Source organism: Rhipicephalus sanguineus, chromosome 10 (assembly GCF_013339695.2).
Source record: "Rhipicephalus sanguineus isolate Rsan-2018 chromosome 10, BIME_Rsan_1.4, whole genome shotgun sequence".
Classification (NCBI taxonomy): Eukaryota; Metazoa; Arthropoda; class Arachnida; order Ixodida; family Ixodidae; genus Rhipicephalus; species Rhipicephalus sanguineus.
In genome coordinates, this window is record NC_051185.1 from 109415767 (window position 1) to 109426790 (window position 11024).

Consider the following 11024-nt stretch of genomic DNA (forward strand, 5'->3'; position numbering starts at 1 on the left):
TGAAGGTTGCCTCTCCCAGCGCACCGACTTTGCGCTAGTGTATGGCTGAAAGCCCGCCTATGTCACTTCCAGCTCTGTACTAGGGCATATCTCTTTAATTTTACTAATAAAATACCCATAGGTACTACGCCATCCTTGCGGTTATTTGCAGACTACTTCATGGTGTGCGGAAAAATATCACTTGAACAAAGTTTAGGAGAACGGTGATTCGGGCAAGTTGGTTGGTATTCATCTCGAAAACAGCGCATACACACGAGGACGAAGACGAAAGAACCAACGGGAAAGAACCAACGGGCCTTTCGTCTTCGTCGTCGTGTGTATGCGCTGTTTTCAAGGTGATCACTTGAACAAAATGCTGCAGTACTTCAGCATGGCATGGAGACAGTCTAACCAGTGGAACATGTGTCTGAACACCAAAAGTTCTTTCTTGTTTCTTCACGAAGGAAAGAAAACCACTTATAAATGACCGATGTATTAATAAAGATGCGGTTGCCGCGGCCGATGCTCACGAATATTAGGTGTAAGTTTTGATGCTGATTGCCCATGGGATCCATCGTAAATAAAAAAATAAGGCTGCCTCAATGTTTCATTTACGTGTCTTTAAAGGGGAACTCCTGCGCATTTTTTACCATATTAGGATATTGTCCTTTTAAAATGCCACTGACAGTTCTGCAGCAGCTGGGGTGGTTCAATTCGCTTAGAGACTGCTCAATAATTTTAACTAACCAAAGAACAACGTGTCAGAACCGAAACGGGCAGCTGCTTTGTGCAACGTCTACAATGACGTCACATTGTACCTCGCGAGCGTGTAAGCGCGCACATAATCGTTCTTACCGGGGGATCAGTTCACCCGCCGAACAGCTGAAATCCATTTCTCCGGAAAAGAGCTGTGGGGGGGGGGGGGGGGGGGGGAAACGAGCATAGGTCGGCAAACTCACTTAGACTAACTCAGACTCAGATCAGGCAGTGACTACGAGTCTGAGTGAGTCCGGGTGAGTAATATTTTGGCGAGTCCAGTCAGAGTGAGTCCAGTTCAGGAATATATTGTTGTGTCTGAGTCCGACTGAGCCCTAAGCGCAAAATATATTTCTTGAGTGTGTCCGAGTGAGCTCCACATTTTGTTGCTGACCTATGGTCCTATCTACTCATCTTCAGCATTACTAGTATCAGCCTTATATCGGCTTACGTTTGTACTCAAGTCTATTCACACATATCTCAGCAAGCTAGCATTCATGCGCCACCTCGATACTTATTGAACAGAGGCGTGAGTTAGGGGAAGGGGTGCCTTGGCCTCCTCCCGCGAACTTTTTCATGGGAAGTTCTTGACAAAAATATGTCGTGTGAGTCGCGTATTTCATAAGAATGTCCTGACTGGATCGATAGATCGATATATGATAAGTATGATATATGATATATGATGACAACTCGTATTTGAAGGTACAAGTTCAAAACGCGTATCAAAGAGCACCGATTGTGTAAGATATTGGCGTTAAAGAGGATTGACACCATGATCGAAAAAGCTAATTTTACGCCAAGAGACTCATGAGCCGACTCACTCAGACTCACTCAGATTCAGGTGAAGCCGTGAGTCTGAGTTTGAGTGAGTCCGGCTGAGTAATATGTTGGTGAGTTTGAGTCCGAGTGACTCCGGTTGAGGAAAAATTTGCTGAGCCTGAGTCCGAGTGAGCCCTAAGAGCAAAATATATTTCTTGACTGAGTCTGAGTGAGCTCCATTTTTTTACCTACCTATGGAAACAAGTGACAACGTATATCCTTGGTGATCATCGCTCTGCTCTTGGAACCTTCAGCGCAACACCGCCATCACCCCGTCGCTTGTAGCATACAATGCAGCTTACAAAGCTGAATAATTCTGGCCGTCGTCGCTGAAGAAGCAGCCCGCTTCACCTGCTTGGACAGACGAGGGAGAGGTGGAGTAGGAAAGAAAACACGGAGTGGCCTGTATTCAAAGTATTGATGCCGGAATCGACTACCAATAAGATTCATTTTCAAAAAAACTAAATGACTTGTAGTCATGCCATTTGGCGCATATCACTGGACTACCGCAGGGAACATATATTTATAAATTTTGTTGAGATAAGTGAATATCAATAAGTCACCGGAGTTCCCCTTTAACGGCGCAATCCCGTAACGTTTGGTGAACTTCTGGCTGACTTGAGTAGATCTTCCGTAAGCTTTTGGTCGTCGACTTCCGCAGGTTCCTTTTACACGCACAGTACACTGAGTTATTCGCCGTCGTCCGCTTCCATTGCTTGCGGAGAAGTGCGCGCACATCCTTCTTGAAGCACACCCGGAGCAGCAACAGCTGACATCTCTTAACACATTCACAGGTCAAGCGATAGAGGGCACGGAGGAGTTCTGCAGTCCCTGTGTATGCTACTTGAGGTAACGTATTTGCGCATAACTTTCTCCTTGCGCCGCTCGCACCGCTATTGGCGCGAAATGACGTCGAATGGTCCACTGCACCACGCCGAAGCCAACTTTACGGACACGATGGCACGACTTGTTTCCGTCGATTCAATCGTCATTGCTTGTTCGAACAGTGAAGCAGCTGTGAACGATGTTTAATGACAAATGTCACTTTGTCAGTAGTCGCCTGCGTAACCGCACATGCAATGTTCGTTTGGCGACGGTCGCTGATCAGCTGCCTTTGGCGACCAAAATGCACTCTGATTGTCGACCATACGTGCGTGAAGTTCCCTTCTCACGTCATTCAAGAATATTTCTTGCCTTCCGGCTAGGCCAGAAAAGCTCGTGTGCATGCCTAAAACAACAGCACCATTTCTCGTTGCAAGGTACTGAGCGGTAAAATTCTCTGTGGACGGGACTCGGTAAACGGACGCAATTTTGGCCGAGAGCTTGGCTACATACAGCTTCACTAAATGCATTATACCTTCGGTTCACTCCGTCACCTTTAGTGCATTTAATGCGCCTTCGATTCAATTTAATTCTCACTTAATTCACATCTGTTGCCCCCGCTCAGCCCATGAAGGAACCAGAGTGGTACCGATTTCTCTATCAAGGACTGATGCGGCAGGACAACTTTATTTGGCTGGCTCGGAATCTTACTCCCACGTTTTGGTCGTCTACCAGCTTCCAAAGGTGACATTTATATAAACGTGATCCTTCGCTCAAGCTACAGCTACCGTCGCGATTTTCCCGCTCCGATAGGACGCTGTTAAGCCGCCTTCGGATGGGCGTTGCATTCACAAAGGCGTACTCGTTTCGCATCGGTTTCATAGCATTTCGCACCGTACTCATTTCGCAGCGGACACTACATGCGACTCCTGCGAAACCGAAGAGACAATTGAACACTTCCTGTGCAGTTGTGCTTGTTTACAGTAAATGGTCTCTAGTCCAGTTGGACCAACTGGACTAGAGACCATTTACTGTAAACAAGATTATGGCACCACGGACATGTGCTTCGATGACGCAGAAGGCAACTAAAGTGCTACTGAAATACCTGAAATCAACAAATCAGAGCGATCTCCTCTAGAGTGAAGGTGCTCCCCCAGGTGTGCTTGTCATTCCTTCCAACCCACTCTTTCCTTCTCTATTTTTGCCTCTTTATCCCAGTGCAGGGTAGCGAACCGGACGTGCGTCTGGGTAACCTCCCTGCCTCTCCTCGTTTCTCTCTCTCTTGCTGTGCGTATGAGCCACTGATCCACGCCCTGGACTGCTCCCGGGATCCTGGAATTTATGAGAAATACAGCTAAAACGGATAAAAAACACATATTCCGTTTTGCTGTAGCTGCCAATTAGACCCACGGATGCCCTCTCGTTGTCTGATGACAGTGCTGGGCAGTATCGAAGATACATGTATCTCAGATACTACCTTACTCTTTGGGTATCTTGTATTGGTATCGCGATACGTCCCACAAAACGAGTATCTCTATCTCTATTTCCGATACATTCAGATGTATCGTGTATCTTAAGATACAAGATACTGCCACAGAAACAGCACCATGCAAAACAATAAACGACGGCTGAACTCCGCTTCTTATGCTGATACTGCTGCCAGTAAGCCATCAGACTAAAAGAAAACAACTGCGACATTCATTTCTTTGCCTGCCTGCCTGCCTGCCTTTTATGCCAAGACGATCTTTGGGACAAAGGTGAAATAATCTGAGCGTGCCGTAACAAAAATTGTGCTTACAATTTAGTAAAATAGCAAAATGGAGTTTGCATTATAATAACAGAAATTATAAGAAAAAATCACAAAGATCTTAAGAAAGGGATTTGAGAAACATAATACCAAGCACTCCGCTTTTCTCATGAGCATACCCACGCGCCCTTTTATGCTATTTTTTCATAGGCACTGACTTTCCTATTGTCTGACCTTAACATCTAAGTTGACGATCACTCATGCTCTGATGTCATAGGTTTTAGGAGTGCCGCCTGTATCGCGTTAATGCAGGGTGTTTTACGTAACTGAAAATAAATGTTTACAAATATGTGGTTAACCACAACTGAAAAAAAAAACCAACGACATGGTTTACCGTCATGTGGCCCTCGTTAGGGTTTTATATGTCGCTTAATTTGTTATTTAACAGAGATTAATTATGCAACATTTCCTATATTCAATTTAGGGCCAAGTGTGTTTGGTTACGTTGTAGAAGGCATTCCAGAACGACCAATGCAATTTCTAGAAGAAACGTGCATGCCGCGTAGTCATATTTTCCGTAATTTAAGGAAAGCCGGAGAAATATGACTGCATCACTGCCCTCGTGCGCTAACGCACTGTAGCGCTCTCAAACGTGCTTCAGTGCCACAACCGGCACGTGGACCATGGCAAAATGAGCGGTCGCTGCTCTAGCATCGGCTCAAGTGCGTCTACATTTCTTGCTGACGCACATGGCAAGCAAAAGCCATCGTCCCTGAGAAGCGATAGAATGACGGTCCGCGCGCCGGTTGTTTCGCTCGAAGAACGTTTGAGAGCGCTGCTGTACGGTAGCGCATGAGCGCAGTCATGTGGTTTGATTTCATATTTCGCAGGCGTTGCTTAAAAGCCAGAATATATTCATCACGCAGCATGTACGTCGCCCCCCACCCCCCCAAAAAAAATATTAACTGGTTTGGTTGTTTTTAAATGCACTCCATGGCAAGATGAAGCGCACTTGGCCCTAAAGCGGATATTAAAAATGTTGCATAATTGTGCTAAGTTGGTTAACCAATCAACCAATAAAAAAATACTACATAGAGCCCACATGACTGTAAACCATACGTCGTTGGTTTCATTCAGTCGTGATTAACCACTTGTTTTTTTGTTTTTTTTTACATTTGGTTCTACGTACGTGAAACAAGCTGTACACTTATTCAAATTGTTTAATACGGAATCGCCCTGCTATTTCACTTAGATATATTCGTTTTCATTTTTTAGGTCACTGTAAGGTTTTTTTTATTATTATTCTTACAAATAAGCAGGCAAGCAGAGCTAGAAGTGGCAATAGTGAGAATAGCAGTGATATGCTGCGACGTTTTGTGTCACTAGGGCACGTCTGAGACGCTTCTGGGCGGCATAAGTCATCTCGGAGAAGAAATGGTAAAAGAATGCACTTTAGTGAATATCTTGCTAACGAACGCTTTCAGCAGATAAGTAGAATACGAAAAACCATTGCAATTTCATGTCCTCAGTGAATTGCGAGTGCTGACTCTGTAGTTATAATCTACACACGATGCATCACAAAAATATCGCTACCAGCGTCGTTGCTGCTCTACACCTGTCGGGTGATGCGGTATTACGAAAACGGTAATACGCTTAGAGACAAGGTAAGACTGCACAGTGGCGTTTGCGCCATCGTGCGGAGACTTCATAATGTTCTTGCAAGTATAGATGGCAAACTGCTAGCTGGTCGCAAAGTAGAGCAGCGACACCCAGCAATTAGAAAACTGTCAAGAAAAAACCACTGACAGCACAGCGTATAAAGAACTGTCATGTTAAACAGCCAAAAAGATCCCGATACGTTCTTTCGGAATGAAACTACTAAGCGTTCAGCAAGAAAGACAACTTTCGGAATACAAACATATATTTCATTAAAATTAAACAAAGTTGGTCGGAGTTAAGGGTTTTTCAATTAAACACTTTTGTACATAGGTCTCTGCTGCTTCGTTATATGAATTTATGATAGCAAATTTCACAATGTATCGAAGTATCTTCAGATACAATTGGGAAGTATCATATCGGATACAATAATTCCGGAAGTATCTTGCATCTGTATCTCAAATACTTCTTGCCCGAGTATCTTGTATCGTTTCAAAGTATCTTTGTACAATTTCAAAGTATCTTTGTCCAGCCCTGCCAAGTGGATCATATATACGAGCTGATGCCTGAAGGACGAATCGTTTCGTGCTACTGTTTCGATCTAAGCAATCCGTGATGGCCTTCATAGAAAACGCCAGACGATCTCTGTCCTCATCTCATACAAGTCCGAGGACCCGTGAGACATTTGATGTCAGGCACTCAACGTAGCTCAGGGCACATCCGGTTCCTTCGTCGTTGAACAGTTGTTGCAGCTTCTTGGAATTTGAATTCCATTTGAGCAGTGTCATGCTTGCTCGATTCGTGACGTCTCGTGCACCTCGGTAGAAGTCTACAGCGTCCTCCTCTGTCTCCGCTCCTGTTATTAGGTCATCCACGTACAGGCGCTCACTGATAGTTTTAGTGATGCATGAATCACCCGCAGTAGTCGACAAATGATGACGCACTGTGGCTCCGAGAAGGAACGGACTGCTTGTCACACCGAAGTGTACGCGTGTCATTCTCCAGACTTTTATCATAGGATCTGGGTCTTGCTCCGTTGGAAAGTGCTCAAACCACAAGAATCGGGCGGCATCGCAATCTGCCGGTGTCACTGAAATTTGCAGGAATGCCTTCACAATGTCTGCACTTAGTCCGATGTGGTGAATTCTGTAGTTAAGCAACACCTTCAGCAAGTCTGGGTTCAAGTTTGGTCCTGGCTTCAGGGCTTCGTTCAGGGAGATACATCCTGCGTCGCGGGACGATGCATCAAATACGACCCTATACATGCTCGAAAGGCTATCAAGTCTGAAGACAGCGGGGTGAGGTATGTAATAAACTCTTTTTTCGTCGTTATTGGTTTCTTCCGGTGGAAGTCGTTCGGCGAACCCTTGCTCCAGGTACAGACGGATAGCCGCGTCATACTTCCGTTGCCCCAAGGAACAGTGGCAGCGCAGTGAAGCGGACTTACGGGCCCGCGCCGAGGCACGCCGCAAACGCTCAACATAAATTTTTGTTTCTCGCCAAAAACAAAAAACACTCCGATGAAACTTTCACAAATAAATCTCCTTTGTTTACTCTTCCCAATGAGACCAAGCGTGTATTTTTGCTTGGACTGCATCACCACTCTACATGTGCCTGAACCTGGAGCATTTCACACATTTTTCAATGTTTGCGCCCCTTCCAATTCGAAACTACTCGGTCATCGACTTCAATACGTTTTTGACACGCGCACTGCCAACTATCCAGCCATGTGATATAGTCATATTTTGTCTGTAATATTCGTAGAAGTTTTAAAAAATAATCAAATTGGGCGCAGAATTTCAGCATTGCTTCACCACAAAGCACATCATTAGACAAAGTAGTGGTCGTCAATGGGCAATAATAAGATAGTGCCATTCCTTTTCAAGTAAACAGCGGATATTTAAGGCGTTCCGTAAAGTATTGTATTTTTAGAGTATTTTTTCGCAACCTATGTTTCACCCACTACGGCAAAATTCAAATCACTGTAACAGACAAGAAAATTTTTTTTTTTCCAAAACATACTTTCCGAGGGCAAATAGTGCACTGATCTGAACGTCCACAATTTTTTACAATACAATTGGAGAGGGTCGAGCGCAATGTCTGGGACGTTTGGCGTGGAATGACCCCTCATTCTCGTTTCGTACCGGTGGCAACTCGAGCAACCGAGTCAGCACGTCTCGTCGTCGTCGTCGACTGAAGCGTTCTTAAGGAGCTCCATGGCTGTGTTGTAATTAGCTCCCGTCACCTGGATGCCATCGATGGCCGATACAGCCTTCCCAGAAAGCGACGACCGCAATTACAGAAACTTGTCAGAGTCGGAGAGGGTGTCGTTTTCGTGTACCGCCCTCTCAAACTGCTCCCAGACGGACTGCCACTCCGTGAGAGCGCCGCTAAATCGCTTTAACTCGAGCTTCGGTAGTTTAACGTTAGTTTGCGCAGCCCTCGGAGGGCCGTCGGTCGGCGCCCGCTTCGCGGCCATTTCTGCTTGTTTTTTGCTTTTTGCTGTTCGGTTTCTTGGCTGAGTTTCGCGATGCATGCGCCGACTCGGTCGCTGTATTCGATTGTTCTGATGTAATTTTGGTCGGCGTCTTCGTCAACAACTAGTGGTTCAATGGCATTGTCCACTTCGTTTAGTTGTATTTGAATGGCGCTTAGCCTGGCCGACAAGACATTGAGAGCTCCGTCGTTCGCATGGCTCGCCAAGAATAATTCTGCCTCCGAAATAAGTTTGGTTACCCGAGTTCTCAAGGCGCTCCTTTTTAGCTTGAGCCGTTCCATCCTGCTGTCTGTGATTCTGTGTTGCCTGGCGTATTCGCTGCCTCGAGCACTGGTGTCGGTTTCGGCTGGGTGAGGCGTCGTCAGGCCTTGTTGGTTTATTTATTTATTTATTTTACCCTCAGGGTCAACAGACATTACAGAGGGGAGTGGTAAAAATAATAACGAACAAGTTTGTAAGTGCAAAGAGGCAATACAATGTTCCTGGTTATACAACAGATTATGATAGGCAAAAAAATACAAAAATAGCAAATATCAAAATGGCAAGTAGGAAAATAGAAAATAGAAGGATACATTCTGGTAAAAAATAAGAGGAATGTTTCTCAACATACAATAATCGCTGTTACAATTCAATACAACAGGTAACAGTGCAATGTTTTTATTTATAGAAATACAAATATGGCATATCATATGAAAACTACTACAAGGTATTAAAAGAATTGCCTAATACAGTCACAAATGTGTCATGATCTGAAATTGTTACAAGCGATGCGGGAAGGCAATTCCAATCATTTGATGTGCACGGTAGGTATGATTGTCGAAATGATTCAGTTTTAGACGATGGGATGCCAACCTTATGAGCATGATACAAACGGTGAGAAACAAAATGCGGCGAAAGTATTAGCAAATCACGTAAGTATGAATGGTGGTAAAGTTTGTGAAAAAGGTTTAAGCGGAGCATTGTACGACGAGAAGCAAGTGAAGGTAATTTAAGGTTAGATTTCATTAGTGTGATACTCGTGTTTCGATTGTAATTAAAAGTTATAAAGCGAACAGAGTTATTCTGTACCATTTCTAATGAATGCACCAAGTTATTGTGATATGGATCCCAAACCGATGCGGCATATTCGAGTTTAGTGCGAACGAGTGTTTTTTACAGCATTAGTTTGACAGAAGAAGGTGATTTTGTGAAGTTACGACGAAGATATCCGAGCATGCGATTAGCGTTACAAACAACATAGTTAATATGAGTATGCCATGTTAGGTTGTTACTGATGTGAACTCCGAGGTACTTGTATGAGGGGACACTGTCTAATTGTGTGTTATCTAAGTTGTAAGCAGGTAAACTAGTGATTTTCCTTGACGCACGCATGAATATACATTTTTTTACTGTTTAATTCCTTGAGCCATGTGTTACACCAGTTAAGGACCGGAGAAAGGACAGATTGAAGAAGGGCGACGTCGTTAGGTCCAGTTATTTCACGAAAAATTACACAATCATCGGCAAACAGATGAACATATGAGGAGACTCAAGATGGCAAATCGTTAATACAGATTAGAAAAAGAAGTGGACCAAGTACGGAGCCCTGTGGTACACCAGAATGTACCGCACATTCTTCGGAATTAGTTCCATCAGCTGAGACAAATTGTGAGCGGTTAGTAAGGAAGTTTTCAATCCAGGTTACAAGGCAGGAATCAAGTTTAAGTATTCGTAATTTATAAATGAGCCGTTTGTGACACACCTTGTCAGAAGCTTTAGAAAAATCGAGGAAAATACAGTCGGCTAAGGAGCTGTTGTCAAGAATGGTGTTTAGTTTATGTAAGAAAAGTGTTAATTGAGTTTCGCAAGAGTATGATTTGCGAAATCCATGCTGCGAATGATTGAAAAATGAGTGCGACTCTAAAACGTTTGCGAGGTGAGAAGCCAAAATGTGTTCTAATATTTTGCATGGTCTAATAGTGAGAGAAATGGATCTGTAGTTTAAAGGAGAGTGCTTATTACCTGATTTATGGATTGGAACTACCCTCCCGACCTTCCACTCAAATGGGAGAACACCGTCATTGAGAGACTGTTGAAAAATTTTGGTTAGTATTATGGATGAATAACAGACAGTACTTTGGAGGAACATGAGACTTATTTGATCGCTACCCGGTGCCGAGGGCGGTTTTAGTGACTTAATAGTGCTTGCGACACCATCGTAACTTAAAATGACATGAAACATATTGTCGTGATCATATGGTTGCACATGGGGAGCAGTGGCGGTGGTGGGTAAAGAAAATTTTTTTGACAAAACATCATAAAGTATGTTGGAGCATTGGTCGGTCGGTACAGCGTCACCGTTAAGATCGTTAAGTACTATTACATCGTTGTCTTGGGGATCGATCACACGCCACAATTTTGGGGGGTTAGTCTTCAACATCGTAGGTAAGGTATTGGCTAGAAAACTATCTTTGGCAACATTTAAGGCCTGCACGTATTCATCAGCGCTCTGTTTGTAAGCTGACCAACGAGCCTTGCTATTACTAAGTTTAGCCGATTTCAAGAGACGCTTCTTTTTGTTAGACAAGCGTTTTAGCTGATGATTATACTACGGTTTTTTTTTTAGGTTGGAGGAGATCGCGTAAGCAGGGATGTACTTATATGTTAATTCCACAACCTTAGCAAGAAAGATACTCCAGTTCGACTGAACGTTCGAAATCACTTAAAGGGACACTAAAGGCAAATATTAAGTCGACGTTGATTGTTGAA